General features: G+C 34.3%; 1 protein-coding gene across 6 annotated transcripts in view; it reads left to right on the top strand.

Annotated features, from left to right (window-relative positions):
- Positions 1 to 17,598, top strand: part of CNTN4 (contactin 4) — a 902,287-nt gene that overhangs the window by 133,779 nt on the left and 750,910 nt on the right. The window contains exon 3 of one of the 6 annotated variants that reach the window (XM_077772905.1): positions 472 to 512. The exons of the other annotated variants lie outside the window; for them this stretch is intronic. The gene's annotated coding sequence lies outside the window, so the exon portion shown is untranslated. The remainder of the gene's footprint in view (positions 1 to 471; positions 513 to 17,598) is intronic. 6 annotated transcript variants of the gene reach the window in all.

Below are 17,598 nucleotides of genomic sequence, written 5' to 3'. Positions count from 1 at the left end.
TCTAAAAAGTTTGGCATTGATTTTTAAAAAGATGGCAAAAAGGGAGATGTTTATGTAGTTTATAAGGAATGAATATTAATTATTGCTTTTTATAATCTTAGGAAATTTTTCCCTTGATTTCAAATGAAGAGTTTTTAGTTTCATATGAAAGTCAATATTTACTATAATGCATACAATAAGCAAAACTATTAGTATCTCTTGTTTATTCTAGGTATTTAGATATAAATTAGCTATTAGGCTTTTTAATAGATTTACTATGACAATTTTCTTGCTCATGGGGCAACTTACTACACAATTTAAAGAGTATGATGATAAAATCAGAGCCTTTAATTCACTCAGAAACTTTCCTTAGCATTACTTGCCATTCATTGGACCATTTTATTCTAAAACCAACAGTACCGGCATGTAACTGACTGCTTAAAAACAAACAAGATTTATGCTCTATTCTAAAATCCACTTCTTTATTTGTAGGTGATGAGCAGTTGAAGTTGAGATGAATAGCGTAATTGGGGGTATGTACCGTTAATTTAAATAAAAAGATCTATATGTTTAATGTAGCATACAAATTACCTTTTAGGAATTGTACAGAAGTTTTGACTATTGATAATAACTGGGACTACTTTACTTTTTGAGTTATGGAATTAGTAAATAGCTCTTTTTATGTAAATAATATATGCAGAAAGCAGTAGCAATGGGCTTTATAATAAACTATAAGATAAGAGGTGATTTCTAATGTAATGTGTAGCCCCAAAACTTCATTTGCAAAAAAAAATATGAAATTTCATTTGCCAGTGTTTTTAAAATTACACAGTTTTGGGGGTGCCTGGGTGGCTCAGTTGGTTCAGCATCTGACTTCGGCTCAAGTTATGATCTCATGATTTGTGGGTTTGAGCCCTGCGTCAGGGTCTGTGCTGACAGCTCAGAGCCTGGAGCCTGCTTCAGATTCTAGGCCTCACTCTCTTTCTGCCCCACCTCTGCTCGTGCTTGTGCGCTTGCTCACTCTCTTAAAAATAAACATTAAAAAAAAATAAAATTGTACAGTTTTTAAAATAGGAGAGCTAATGAATTATCTTAAATTTATTATCCAGATAACTAATGTACAATGCATTTTTTAGTTTTCCCTCATATATTTATGTGGCTATAAACCTTTGGTGTTTTTTATGCAACTTATATTTAGTAATGTTAAATTCTAACATTGCCATCATGTATATTTTGAAACCCAGCTTACCCCTTTTAAGGTTATCTCATATGTTGCTATTTTAGTGATGGCTTGGCTCTTTTTTTAATATAAAATTCTCAATAAGCATCTGTTTTTCAACCTAACACCTTTATATTTTGTATAAAGTTTTCTGTTGTTACTCTTTCTGATTTAGTGCATGCATGATATACTGGAGAATTATCAGTTTGTTTTAGTAATTTATATTTTGGTAGTTTTGTGATAAAACTGTGATTGGTATTTGCTTACCCAATTGCACATAATCCTGTGGCATTACAGAATTTAATTTATGGGGAAGATCTTTAGACTTAAAAAGGATTACTGGCCATTTAAGAATGAGTATTAATCAGTATAAAATTGAGTCTTAACTACATTAATGCCTGTCTAACCTACAGACGCATACTTGCACAGACACATTTACTGTATCACCCAACTCTATAGCAAGGATGACCAAGTTAAAACAAAGCAGATTGTTTCCTACAGTCTTGGGCCATCAAAGCCATGGGCCAGGAGTTTTCAATGCAAATGTTTTGAGACTAATCTTTGTCTCAAGAGCTGTGAGATCTTAAGCAATTCAGTTTCCCGAAGGCTCACTTTATTTGTATGGTTAGTGGGCTAAATCATACATGAGTTCATACATGACTTCTTCCCTAAAATCGTTTCATTTCATATTCAAAAAAGCTAATATTTAGAGGTGAATAATTTTCTATCGGTAAAACTGTTATTAACAGTGTACAGGGTAAGGTAAATTTACTTCTTGGGATCAGACAATAGAAAGGTACAATTGATTCTTTGGCTATTCAGCACTGTTCTTGTTTTCTTTATTTTTGGGGTGGGGGTGGATCTAAGAAAGCAAGCTTCCCTTCTGTGTCCTTCTGTCTTACCTGACATGGAGACTCAGGATTGACTCATTTTGAAAGAATCTCTCATAAGCTTGTTAGGTGAAGGTTATCTATTATCAGATTTCTCTCTTCCTAGATATGTTGCAGGCTGAAGAACATTAAAATACCTATTTTTCTAGTGGTTTCCTTTTCTAGATTTGAATAATTCAGTTGATTCTTCTGAGCTACTTAGATAAAAGAGTGTTATCCAAAAATGCTAATTTTAGTTCCTTTTGTTTGAAATTAGAGAAATAAATGCATTATATTTTTAGTCTAGATCGTGAGTCCTCATATCCTTTAATCTGCTCATTTAAAAAACTCTAAATAATGTTCAGGTACCTTTTATATTGTGAGGTTAGATACTTACTTGCAATAGGTGTTTCTTTTTTTTTATTAAAAAAATTTGAAGTGGTTAAATATGGGGAAAGATCCAATTGAGTATTATTTTAAGCTCCTTATTATGAACATCACAACAGCAGATATGAAATGACCTCTGATTTATACTGTGCTGTTTTATGAGCCAGGCCAGAGATTCCAGTAGGTATCTTGGGCCATTCTTCTTACTCTGAAATTCTGTGATTGTATGATTTTAATCAGATAGGTGAAAAATAAAAAATAAAAAAATTATCTTTGTAGGTGAAAAATGGTAAGATGGTATCTATTTTATATGGATGAGCCTACATATGCCAGGATTAGTTATTCACTGTGTAGAAGTATATATATATATAACTTATCTGTAAAAATGATGACAACAAGCGACAGAGCTTATTAAGACACTAACTTCATTTAAAAAAAGAATGTAGTTATCATCATGAGTGCCAGATATTAAAAACTATATTTTAAACATTTATAAATCAAATGGGAATATAATGTTCTTTGCATATCTTATTTCTTTTACAGGCATATTTTCCCTGTATTTTATGAGACAAATCACAGGCATTACAGTTTAAAATCAACTTTATTGTTTTCATTGCATTTGCTACATAGCTGTTGAATATTTGTAGTAAGTTTTAATGACGAATGAAGTGCATGTTTGATTATATGCCATTAGTAAAAATCTTTTTATGGCAAAGGGTGGTTTTCAGCATGCCCTTGACAAAGACAATGTATAAACGTGTTCTTTCCTTTCAAAAGAATGTAAATCAGCATAAACAAATTTTACGGGAAATATTTAAAAATAAACAGTTAATGAATATTCTTTGTGTTACTTATTGAAATTATATGAACATGTAAGTAGAGAACACAGGTATACTTATTTTCAGAGGCCATAATCCTATTTAGGAAAGTTGTAAATACCATAATTATTTTACTAAATTAACTCCAATTTCATTACCTATTTTAAAGCTAAGTATGGCATGGATTAGGTAGATAGTTAAAATGCTGACACTGAGAATGTTTCCACAATTACTTCTCAGTTTTTCTAGCCATTATCTCATGTTCCTGATACTCTAGCTACTTATTGCTTCCTATTGTGCCCAATATTTGATCCTACCTTTCTGCCTTTTACTCCATTTTCTTTGTCAGGGATATTCCTGTATTCCCGTCCTTACCTATCAAAGTTGGACTTACCTTTCCATGTCTAGTTTAACTTTTGCCTCTTTCACAAGGCCATTCAGCTGCCCTATAGTCAGAACTCTCTGGTCAGTGTCGTTGCTGTCAACTTGTCCTTCTATTGCAGATCATCTAAAGCATGTTCTTTGTGACCAACACGTGGTCTCAATGTTAATCTCAATTATCCACTTGTTTTCTGCCTAATTGGATAAATCATCTCACACCATCATGTATTTAACTTTGAACACAGTTCCTTAGTGCTGAGAAATACTAGAAAAATAAGAATGTCTGCATCTCTATCCATAGTGTGAGATTTGGCTAAAGACCTTGAAAAAGCATATTGGTTCTGGGAAGAACAGTTATTTAAGGAATTAACTGAATTATATTTATTTTATCAAGAGTCAGGAGGAAATCTTTGATAGAAATTATAAGGCAAGACATGGTTCCTCTGACCCTTCTTGTTCTATTTCTTAACATCTATTTAATATTAGTAACAGCAAAAATGACAGCTATAATGGCTTCTGTAGTTTCATAGACCTTACTGTAAGCATTAACACATTTCATCTTTTTTGATCTTCATGTTATGCCATGAGATTGGTGGGGCAGAAGATAGACATTATTCAGATTTAGCTAAGTTTGTTATGGGCTAATACCGTTTTAAGTCTGATGATGAAATCTAACTGTTCTTTTATTAAATGATAGTCTAATATTTAATGTCTGATCTCTTAGCATAATTTGACAATAAAGTTACTTCTGTAATCCAGAATACAGTGTCATAATTTCAAGCTGTATGTCTTTTAAAACAGATGTAATTATTTTGATCACAATTCATGGGCTAGGGTCCCAACTTGCAGCCATTTCACAGCTTCCTCTTCCTCTGTGGATGAAGGAATTTAAGAAGGGGTAGACCTGTATCCTAAAAGCATCACCGGAGTGTGGACATTTAGAGTGAGATACTCTCTATACAGGAAGGTGGTTAATGTTCACACAGTTAGGCTCAGCCAAGATACCTGGACAAGATTGAACAGGAGGCAGAGAAAGGGTCTTGAAATAGTTGTTTCCGCTTCTGTGACCTCAGGCACTGCTTCCTGCAACTTTAATCTTGAGCTATACCCTAGGAAAATTAGGAGCTATGGGACCAAAGCAACTACCCTTTTATGTAAGCTAGATTGAGTAGAGTCTTTGTTATCTGAATTCAGCATCCTGACAAATACAGATGTAAAAAAGATATAACTGTGTTCTTTCTGCTCCACTTTCCATTCCTGTTTTACTTTGTTCTCATCTTCCTTTTCCTTACTTTTCCTCTCCTTCTCTTGCTACATTTCCCTTTATCCCTTGCCCTTTCTTTCTCCCTGTTATCCTCCTATTTATTGATCCAGGGATCCATCTATCCATGTATTATACATTGACTGCTTACCAGACATTGAGCTTTAAGCTAGGTACTGAGGACATAAAGATCTGTGACATATAGTCTTTGTTTTCTTTAGGATCAGGTTTCCTCTCATTGCTGTTAAGAAGTTGGTATTTTGAACGGGGCATTAGAGCACCAGCCAGAAATGGGACAAAATAATAAAAAAGGAAATCCGTAAAACATTTACCTAATACTTGAGGTTAATGGAAAGATTCAAGATAGGAAGGATTAATTGGGAAGGGTTGCTGGAAAAGTTGAACTTAGAGCAGAGATTCTTTGTAACAGCAATTTGCCAATAAGTTCAAGGCAGATTATACATTCAAAATACATATGCATGCACCATAGTATGCATTATTTAAATTGGCAGAGAAAAAAAATTGGCCTTGAACCTTCCTGTTCTATAGTATGGATATAAAGTATGGTTAAAAAAGAACCCAGACATGTCATTCTTTCTTCTGTAGTAAGCCTGGGGAAAGTAAACACTGCAAGGAGACTAATTATACATAATATGACAAAAATCACTTGTTGCTTTTTTGGGTAATCATAAACTCTCAGGGGACCAGCAGCAGAGGAGTTGGTGAAATTTCCTTAAAAATGCTAACCATATGCAACAATTTAGTCTGAGTCTGCCCACAAGTATTGTAGTAATTTTGAAACAAAAGATGAAAATTTTGAAGGCTGTGATATGTAACCTTTCCTCTTAAAATATTTCAGCTAAATTACTTAGTTTGGCATGCAGGATCCTAAAGATGCTAGCCACAATCTACCTTGTGTGCCATCACGTCAACTCCCTACGCTTCTGTATTTATTCATCCCTCCACCTCAGCAAATGCTCTATTTCTTTGGATATGTTATTGACCTGTATCTACTATCCTCTTAAACCTGGTAAACTCATTTTTTAATACCTTCTCCTGTTGAAGCTTACCTTTTAGAAGGCCTACTCCTTGGAAGCCTTCTCTGACTATCTGAGGCAGTGTTTGCCTTACTTGGTAACTGTGTGCATCTCTTTCTTATGTCATCAACCAACCACTCTGTGGGCTATTAATGTTATATTTTTTCTTTCTGAAGTGAGACAAAGGCTATGTTAGAGCAGGAACCTTGACATTCATCTTTATATGATCAATTTCCAGGCCCATACATGGGGGGTAATGGGGGTTAAATGTTCATTAACCAAATGAATAAATGAAGAAAATGGGATGAATGAGACACGTAATATAGTTCACTGTGGAAACTAAAAGGTGATGCTTTTCTCAAATATAAGTGGAACATAAAGGTTCTGAGAGATCTAAATGCATTATTGTTAAAACCTTTAGGGTTTTACATGTAAAAACGTTTACATTGTTCAAACTATCATCTGATAAATAATCAGTGTTACAAACATTTCTTATGATCTACATTCTAAAAGACTATATGATCAAGAAGATGAATATACTGGTTGCTCACAGGAAACTACTGGAAACACAGCTAAAACCATTGTAATTCAGGATATTTAATATTTAAAGTATGAACAGATTTGAACAACCCACTACAGTATTTAATTTCAAAATACTCTGAAGTAGGGTGAGAGATGAGCTTCATGGGTAATGGGTATTAAGGAGGGCACTTGTTGTGATGAGCCTGGCTGTTGTATGGAATGGATGAATCACTGAATTCTACACATGAAACCAATATTGCACTCATACTAACTAAATAAACTTGAGGTAAATAACAAAAATGTTCTTAAGTCAATTTGAGGAATACTATATATATTTATCTTCTATAATATACAAAATGTAAGTTTCCATATTAAATACAGGGAGAGGTCCTGCAGCTAAAAATCTCTTGTTGCAAATAGAAGTGTTCACATATTTTAAGGATTGAACTGCTCCCTCCTTTTCCTTTGATAAGCATATTTCACAAAATATATTTTGGAAGTTTCTGACCTAACAGAAGATAAAACCATAATAATTTATTAGGAAGGAAATGAGACTGAGAGAATCCATAATTTATTTGTGATCTTAAGCTGCCATTTTAAGAAACTAAACCTTGGGCAAAATAGACCTATTAATTCAGTATTCATCACAGCTTAACAAACACTTTCTGAGTAGCTGCTTTGTGCCAGATATATTCTAGCTGAAAGAAGATGAATAAGACAGACAGGTTGGAGAATATCACAATTGATAGGTTCCCAGGTGATGGTTCTCATATTTCCAGAAAAAGACAATGACAGTGTGTACATTGAGCATGATTCTCCTGCTACAATTAATTTCGCAAAAGCTCTCACTGCATTGAAAGTCTTCTAACTGCTATTCAGAAGTATAGACTTTGAAGAAGCCTAAAGAAAATAATTAGGAATACTGAGTTTTCGAAATGTGCCATGTATGTGTCTTTACAATTCTTACTATTTTAGTTTAAAACAATAAAATGGACACATATATTTTTTCTCTTCGAGATATGACTGCATAGTAAAAAATTGAAAATTCAACCTAATATTTCATTTTATTACTTTGAGTCTCATTTGGTCCTGTGTCATGAAAAATGATACACCTTTCAGCTACCTTTAACTAGGTATCCTATCATTAATCATAAACTGTCTAGGTATGCTGAAATTTGCATGTTTTTTTGGTGAATCAATATTTATATCCCAGTAGTAAGTGGAGGCACTTTTTGAGAGTTATCCTTTTTCTACCATCCTTTGCTCCAACTTTACCAGCTCCTGCACCAGATAGATAGGTGTACATGTGCTTGTGCTGATATAGCTGCTCTCTCCCTCTCTTCCTCTCTTCCTCTCTTCCTCTCTTCCTCTCTCCTTCTCTCCCTCCCTCCCTCCCTCCCTCTCTGTCTCTTTCTCACACACACACACACACACACACACACACTCACACAAAACACACACATGCAATACTCTTAAACCTCCATGTGTTCTCACGTGAACACCTTGCTAGATGTTAATTTTTCAGAATATTACTGGTCCTAATTATCTTCCTTAGGGACAAATAGTATTCTTAACCTCAAGCTCTGTTAGGATTCTGTTTAACTGTAGCTTTCACCTATTTTCTTTCCATTTTTCCTATAATTTGGAGACTCTGCTTCTCTTGGACAATCTCAACTTGGAACCATCTTGTCTCCCCCAGATTTTTGAGATATAGTAAAGTGCACATAACCATGCAATCATTTACTTATTCATTCAAAAATTGTCATCAAGGCAGTGTGCTGGCTCTTGTGGGAATGGTAATGAAAGGATTTTATAACACCCCTTATCTTGAAAGGAAGCTCTTAATGGGGATTTTTTTTTGGCCATTTTATGTAAACATTTTTTTGAATGACAGAACTGCTATTGTTATATACTTTTTGTAGCTTCCAGATAGTTATTTTGGTTCTGGCCCTTAGCTGTGCTGTGAATGATGGAAGTCACATTTTTAACTGAGGATATTGATTTGAAGGTACAGCATAGTTAGGATATACAGTGTTAATTCATCACATGTCTTATAACAGTGTAATATGTAAATAGTATTTTAGTAAATAAAAACAGGCTTTTATTATAATTGCCAAAATGTTTTTCCATTGGCAAGAGAAAAGGGATAATAGATACAAATAACTCTAATACAAGATAGAATATAAGATGAGTTCCCAAAAGAGATATGGATGAAGTCTGTTGAGGAATTCAGAGATATCAAAATTTACCTCTCCCTGGGAATCTAGGAAAAGTTTTTTGGAAGGGATTGGCATTGAATTTGCTCTGGGGTTTGGTTAGGATGGTTACTATAGACTAAGTAAGTAATGCAAATTTAAATAGGAAGACATACCATGGGACATGGATAGGTACAGCATATGGAGGGTATCAGTTAAGTATAGCATACAATGTGGAAACAAATGTGCCTACTATGTGTGATATGCAAGTACTTTGTATTGTATACATTTAGTCACATGTCTCTTCTTTCTCTACGAGGTAGATTTGCGTGGATGCCCTTTTTGTTTTTAAAATTAACAAATTCTGTTTATTTTTGAGAGGGAGCAGGGGCAGAGAGAGGGAGACACAGAATCTGAAGCAGGCTCTGCAGTGACACCGGCAAGTCCAATGTGGGGCTCGAACTCAGGAACCATGAGATCATGACCTGAGCTGAAGTCAATGTCTAAGCCTAACTGACTGAGCCACCTAGGTGCCCCTGCATGGATGCCTTTCTACCTGGCTGTCATATACAGTCAGTTGATTAGTTTTTGTTGATGTAGTAACCTCAATAATCCTTGAGTTATGCAGTCTTCACCAGTCTTGATAGGGTGTTGAATGTTCAAAAGAAAAATCCAAGAACCTATTAAATCATCAAATGCCATTGCATGTTTATGAAATCAGATGAAAGCCAGTTTCTGCATTAGAGCAAATCTACTTTTCTATACTTGGTTGAGGTTGTAAGAAATTACTCTGCTTCCTTAAGAAGGTTAAGCTGCCATCTAGTTAAATATGGACTTAAAATAATGCTGCCAAAGCAGCTGCCTCCTGGGATTGATGATGATGATGATGGATGATGATAGTTTTGAAATCAGTTTTGCAGGGGAAATTGCTATTTTTCTACTTTGGCTGATGTTGTAGTCTGGATTGGGGATTTCTTGTCATATTAGGTATCTTTTTGATTAAAAAGTAAATTGCTAAGGACTGTATTCTCTATGATAAAATGGCTCTAAAACTGAGCTATGGGGCAAATGATTTTAAGTTGTTCTATACATATTACTTGAGTGACAGTAGTTATTCTGAGCTCCACAGTGTCATCTCATGGTGAATTGTGTTTGGAGGAGCAAATAGCAATCCACTTCTAGACAGAGAAGTGGCAGGAAGTATGGTATTTAGAAGATATAATAGTGTCTCACTAAAGTCTTCCAAGAATGTTCACATATATTGATGCTCAGTATTCTGTTCATGCCCCTCAAGCTTATATATTGCTTCCCTCTGTTTGGGTTGCTTTTACCCCAGATATCTGCTTGGCTGTGTCCCTTATTGTCTCTCTGCTCAGAAGCTGAACATCTACATCACTTTTTACTTCCTGTGTTATGTGTTTATTTCCTTATTGTCTTTCTTCCCATTTAGGATGTACACTACATGAGAGCAGAGGTCGGTTCATTCAGTGCATAAACTGAGAGTCCATAAAAATTCCTGGCCCATAATAGGAATGCAATTAGTAATTATTGACTGATTAACTGAATGAATTAAACTTTATTTTATACATAGAGGACTAAAGTGTTGAAAATATTTTTAAAAGCTAATTAATTTGGCTCCAGAGCCAAAGTCAAGCTTTTTGGTTTATTAACTTAAATTGTTTTCATTTGTGTGTGCAGAAATGATACAAACAACGAACAGCCCTGAAATAAGAAACCGAACAGTCAGGGCTTGCTCTCAGGTGGACCATTTTTATATCTCATCACATAGTAGAGAAAAGGAATCAATTTTGTTTACACAAAAATCACTGGTTAACCTCTATTCCATACACCATTCCATTGTGTAAGCCTGAACACATACTGATCTGAAAAACCTATTTTCAGAAAGGAAAAGAAAACAAAACATAATACCCCCCACAATATTTTTTAAAGCCCAATAACATTTGTATCCACTGGGTAAACATGATCAATCAAAGCTTTACAAGCTTTATATGGGCTGCTTCCTTAACAAATGTGTTTTTTGCCTTGGCCATTCATCATATCTGGAAGTTTGGATGATGAGCTTGAGTACTCTCTTAGGTTAACATTGAAAATAGCCACTTGGTGGATTTGTAGAGGGAAAAGCCTGTTAAAGTGGCAAACATATTCTCCTGACAACATAAAATAGCATATTGTACCCTGTTTGTGTTGGCTTGATGTGGTGAAATTCAGCTAAACTTTAGGAGGAGGATTTGTTGTAATAGAGAAATCAGGTTATGAATATAAAGAGCTAACATGCACATGTTGAAGGTATTCCCTTGGACCCTCCAAGTGTGTAGGGAGTTTTCTAATGAGTCTGAAGGTACTAACTAGCTGCTGAAAGCAGAATCCTCTGCTGTGCTGAATAAACTACCTTAAAAAATTGTAGAGTGTCTTAAATAACCAAAATACAGGTTGCTGCTGTGACTATCACTACTTAGAAGGATTGATGAACTGTTTAGTGAGGGGGAAAGGAATGTGATGAAAAAGAAAAAGTTGAATCTTTGGAAGCAGGCATGTGGTATCATATCCAGAGAGCATTTTGTATAAGGGATCTGATACAGTCATGTGTGGTATCATGCTAAGACCTATGAAATGAGATAAGACCCCAATTATTGTCATCTCATGACTATAAATGCTTTGTTTCTCAGCTAAGTTAGTGTTTATGAAAGACAGCAGATAGGTGAAAATAGATTGTTTATCTTTTGTTGTAGAACTGGTAGGACTTAATCCATAGAATCTGGGGCATTCATAAGAGTAAGTTCAGATCTTATTGAGGTCAATAAGAACTTGAGTGTGAAGAGCAGCTGAAACTGCAATATGGGTCAAGAATTAAATGGAGGGAGAAGAGGGTTGTGGAATAACATGCAGATAAGGCACAATTACGTTCAAAAGAAATCAAATGGAAATTTGAGACCCTGAAAGTCCTAGAGGGGTCTTAATACACTGTGGTTTTAGTTTCCACTCATAATACCATGGTACCTCTTGCCATAGAAACTTTCTTTAAAAAGAACCCAGAAATATACTTAAAGCATATCCCCTATATAATAAATGCTTTTATAGAGCCCCACCTTTAGATATTTTATTCTTTTCAAGATCCCTGAAGAGGGATTGAATCATTTTCAGTTCCTGCTTTAGCTGGGATGTATAGCGGAGATGAATTTTAAAATAAGCCATCTCTTTGTATCTCCTAATCCCTTTCCAGAGTTGTGCACGTTGCCCTAAACTGTTGTTTTCTACATGGGTTTTGGGTCTCATAGACAAAAAGTGACTCACTTGAAAACATAAGATACCTAATAGCTGGCCCCTCTAATTTAACTTTGTAAAAGTATATTCATTTCTATGTGATCAATTAAAAATGAAAGTATTTAATTTCACGAGAGAATCTTAAATTTGAAAGGGCTTTAGACCAGAGACAAGAAGAGCCAGGGCTTCCATTTAAATGGCATAGCTGATTCACACACAGGTTTTAGGATCATGGCCTCAAGTAAGCCAGTAAGCAAGTTTCTTACCCCTATATTGCTTCACCATTTATATTATTAATAGCTTTTGTCTTATGAATTGGTTTTGAGGATTAAATGGAACAATAAATATAAAACTGAGCACAATACCTGACAAAGCCTTAGAACATATTCAGTACATGATAGTACACCTATATTGCATTTTTATTGCTGTGTAACGAATTACCATGTATGTAGAAATGTAAAGTAACTCCACACTATAATCCATTCTTTTCACTGTCACACCCTCATTAATAGGGTATTATATAGGGTGTGTATACCAAGGGGAAGGGGTTCTGTGGCCATCCCAGAATGCTGCTTCTTCAGAGAAGTTTTGTTGTTACCTGTCATTTATTCTTGCTCTTATCATTATTATATACTTCCATTATGTGTATATTTATATATTTCATTATTATATACTTATTGAGCTTATGGTAGTTGAGAGCTCTCAAGTGAAAAGTGATTGTATGATAATAGTGGAAAATAAAAGAAACTTTGGGAACCTTTGCTTATGAAGGAATTTACTTTGTATCTCTCTATTTGTTTTGCACTGCATAATAATATTTAAAACATACTAAATCTTATCTCCCTAAGAATATGTCTATTATAATATAATTCTTGAAATATTAACAAGTTGTGAATGAAGACAAAAGTAGATAGTGATCATGGAAACACAGAACATAATATTGAATGTTCAGTATAATACCTAGTAATTTAGCATAGAAACTTTCACTGATTTTGCTGTAGTTATAGTTAATTGAAGAATAGGAGAGATTACTTTAAAAGAATAATTAGTAAAGGCACCTGAATATTTCACACATAAATCTGAGCAAGAGAAGTTCTGCTTAAAATGCTAATGTGTTGTCACCTATTTACACAGTGTCATTATATGAATATTTTCAGAATTCCTAATAGGAATATCTTCTTATCATTGAAAAGAAGCTAGTGAAAAGCCAGTCCCTCTGACCGGTTATTAAAATGTATTTCCTGTGCTATAAGCTATCATTAATTTCTTGGTATGCCTTGAATATGCTACAGGCAATTTGTAATGGCATCAATTAACATTTGGGTAGTTGAGCATGGCCATCTAGGATATTAACTGCTCCAGGAATGCTAATAAAGTCTATTGATATTATATTCTCTAAGTATTTGTTAACAATAACAGCAAAGTTAAGGGGTATTAGATAAATGAAAGAGTATCTATTTAGATTCATTTTCCTCTGTTCTTCTGATTTGTGTTCCCATTTGGTTCCGAACACTCATTTTTGTGAAAGTTTAGAAATAGGGCTTTTAGGGCTATATCACTCATGGTCCCTTAGGATATAAGTTTTTGTATCATCAAAGTCATTGAGCAGACTTTGGTAATAAAATTGTAGGGTCATTACCATTTCTGAATTTGGGATTAGTGGATATCAAGGAAATAGTACTTCAACCCTAGTTATAAAATATTAGGTAGTCTCTTCAGTTTAGGGTGAGATGCTGGCAGAAAAGGTATTGTCCTATTTTTATTTTTATTTTTTTAATTTTTTTAAAATGTTTTATTTATTTCTAGGAGAGAGAGAGAGAGAGAAAGCGTGAACAGGGGAAGGTCAGAGAGAGAGGGAGTCACAGACTGAAACAGGCTCCAGGCTCTGAGCTGGCAGTCAGCACAGAGCCCGACGCGGGGCTCGAACCCACGAACCTCGAGATCATGACCCAAGCGAAAGTCGGACACTTAACCGACTAAGCCACCCAGGCGCCCCGGTATTGTCCTATTTTTAAAAGTTAGTAGTAATTTTTCTTAATTCACAATATATTATGTAGACAGATTCCGTATGTTTTCTGTACATCACATACCATGGATTACATTGAAAAATAAAGTTGGTGTAGTTTCATTGAAGTTGTGCCATGAAGCATAAATATTAAAAAGAAAAAGCTGTTTTCCAGTTTGATGAGTTGTCTAGCTGATACATTCTTTTTCATCCAGTGTTTTGTATGTAGTAAAAACAATGGTTCAGGAAGTGAGTATGTCAAAATCAGTCTCATTGATTTAAATTTATTTTATTTTGGCCTAACCCTATTCCAGTTAGCACTATATGTGTGGCTGTAACCTGTGATGATTCCTGTTCATATTCTACATTCATATATACAGGAATTGGAGTATTGCTTACATATAATAGGTGCTAGATACATATCAACTTAATGAATGAACAGATCGTAGATATTTACTTATTTTTTAATGTTTTGTTTATTTCAGAGAGAGAGAGAGACAGTGTGAGAAGGGGAGGGTCAGAGAGATAGGGAGATACAGAATCCAAAGCAGGCTCCAGGCTCTGAGCTGGCAGTCAGCACAGAGCCCGATGCGGGGCTCGAACCCACAAACCGTGAGATCATGACCTGAGCTGAAGCTAGACGCTTAACCAACTGAGCCACCCAGGCGCCCCAAACAGATCTTAGATATTTAAAGCCACTAGTCTCTCATGAAATGTTTGAGTTTATTTTTTTTTCTCTCAGTAAAAATATTCTGGGTAAAGATTTTGATCATAACTTAATATATAAGTTCTATTGAAAGTACAGTGGACTTCATTTCCAAATGAATCTTTAGCAAAACATTTAAGTCTTTAAGTCGTCTTTATTACAATTTTGTTTTTCTCTTGGGACCTTATTATTGCTTCATTAACTCATGGTATTTAGATATTTTTTAAACGTGTTTCTAAGTATTTTTAGAATTAATGTATCAAGAAAAATGAAAATTACTTTTTCCTTTTTTCTTTTCTTGCATTCTTATTAATTATATTTTCTATATGTAAACAAGAAAAAGGAAAAAAAGATTGGAAGACATTCATTGGAAATGAAATTATATTGCTTGAAATAATGGTCAAATTATAGACAATCACTAGTGTTATTCTCCTTATCTCTTTTTTTTAGCTTTTTAAAATGTTTTTATTATTGAGTCAGAAACAGAGCATGAGTGGGGGAGGAGCAGGGCGAGAGGGAGACAGAATCTGAAACAGGGTCCAGGCTCTGAGCCCTGAGCAAGAGCCTGATGTGGGGCTTGAACCTACAAACTGCGAGATCATGCCCTGAGCCAAGCAATTCGAATGCTTAAAGGACTGAGCCACCCTGGCGCCCCTCCTTATCTCTTAGAATAAAATATGCCCTTTTATTATGCATTAAACTGTGGATTTACTATAGCTGATAATTTAAAAGCCTATCCACTAGGAAACTTGTCTCAAATGCTTAGGTAATTTAAATGCTGAATCCTTTTTAAGTAGATACTGGCTTCATAATAGTATTTGATGATCCTGCTGGTTTGTCCTCCAAAGCACTCAATTCTTTTTGAAGTGAATACTGTTGTTGACTAAAGACATAAAAAGACAAGATTGTTTTGAAAATTATTTATTATTTCTTTATTTTCCAGGGTGTTTTATCTTCATTTAGTCTTTAACCTTTTATGTTAATTAAGCTTATTTTAAATTAATTTCTTGTCCTTTAGAGACCCTTACATTCACAAAAGAAAATCAGACAAAATATGCAAAGAACACCCCCCCACCCCCACTACCAGATTTAGTATTTGCATGTTTATTTTCAACAATTTAAATGGCCACTGGAAACAAGATCCAAAGAACATTCCTAGAGTCTAGTGTTACTGATTTGGCTTTCTTTTAATTGAACTTGATCAAGGTGACTAGATTATCCTAAATCTCCAGTATACATTGTAGTGTGTCACGGTTTTAAGAATTTTGAAGAATTTGGTCTTTGGTCACTGTACTACTCCCACTCCTGCTGCCTTATTATTCTGCCCATTGGAATGAACAGTAACTTTATTTCTGGTAAAAGTAGCCCTATTTCATTAAAATTTTTATATGGATTGATGCTATTTTATTTATGAGAAATGACATAAAAAATTAAAAGGGAATAATATATTTTACTAAACAAAACAAAGCAAAGCAACTATTCTGCTTTGTGATTCATTGCTAGAGAATTCTATTCACTAATTTTTCTTTAAATTATTTTCTTGAAACAGAATGCAACTTCCTACTACTAATCTTCTCTTTAATAGAATTAGTTTGATCATAATATGCCAAGATTTCTTACTAATTTAACATTTTCAATGATACCTGTGCGGTTGATAAAAGTCTTGTTACTTTCTGATATTCTAACTTGAGAAATTTCATTGAGTATCACCACAGATTGCCTTATTTTTTTCTAACATTTAGAAAGTTACTTCCTAGTAAATAAGATAGACATAGAGAGTTACAGGATGAAATTTATTATGGTAGAGTGAAATATTGCTTAAAAAATAATTGGAAAATGTTTTACTCTGGTTTTAATCACCTACTCCTGCTAGATGCACTTTATTTGTTCAAGTTTAGGAACCCATCACCCGTGCCATAATTAGCTTTGAACTTCCTGTATCACAAATCCTATTTGTAATAAGTCTATTCACATAGCCTGTTTCTCACATCATTTCTGAAACCTATTCTTTGTCTTTACAGATAACTTGAACTACTATCTTATGTCTAAGCCTGAGTTCTTGACCTTTTTATTTTTGGTTATTTATATTATTCATGTATTGATTTGCTCATCTCCACCATTGAAATGTGAGATTCATGACAGCAGAGACCTCATTCATTTCATCTATCGCTGTTTTCCATTCCTTAAAGCATAGCTTGGCATAATAGGGATTCTCAATATAATACAATACAATAAACAAATATATACACACATATATAAAATATGGATATTCACATATATGTCATGTACAATCATTAATATCATAGCAGGTATTGTATACTCTGACATGTTTTCTTTATTATTTCAATTAGTGCTTGCAACCTTACGAGGTACAAGTAGTATTATCCAAATAAGGATATAGAGACTTAGAGAGGCTAAATAATTCACCCCAAACTATATTGTACTATTAAGCTGATATTTCAGTGATGATTCTAAGTTTCAGACTTTTTAAAAAATTTAAACCCTGCTTTTAACTCCTTTTCTCCACATGTCTCCTTTCTCCCCAACAACTTTCTGGAATTCGGCTATATGTTTGCTTTTTGGACATCAGCCAAATTTATTTAGCCAATCTGAACCCAAATTCTGAGTTTACTAATCAAATATGATAACTGAAAAGAGAGAGGTCAGTGAAAGTTGTCTTTAAAGATAATGATAGCATGCATTTAGAAGGTGCCTTATCTTTTGTAAGTAATTTTCATATGAATTCTTACTTATAATTGTATTGCCAGCTGGACAAACTACTTTCACAGTTAAAAGTGTTAAATGCTGGGGCTCCTGGGTGGCTCAGTTGGTTAAGTGTCTCTTGATTTCAGCTCAGGTCATGATCTCATGGTTCGTAAGTTGGAGCCCCATGTTGGGCTCTGCACTGATGGCATGGATCCTGCTTGGGATTCTTTC

The sequence above is a fragment of the Crocuta crocuta genome, unplaced genomic scaffold (assembly GCF_008692635.1).
Source record: "Crocuta crocuta isolate KB4526 unplaced genomic scaffold, BGI_CrCroc_1.0 scaffold489, whole genome shotgun sequence".
NCBI classification, from domain to species: Eukaryota; Metazoa; Chordata; class Mammalia; order Carnivora; family Hyaenidae; genus Crocuta; species Crocuta crocuta.
This window is presented reverse-complemented; position numbering and strand designations above follow the sequence as displayed.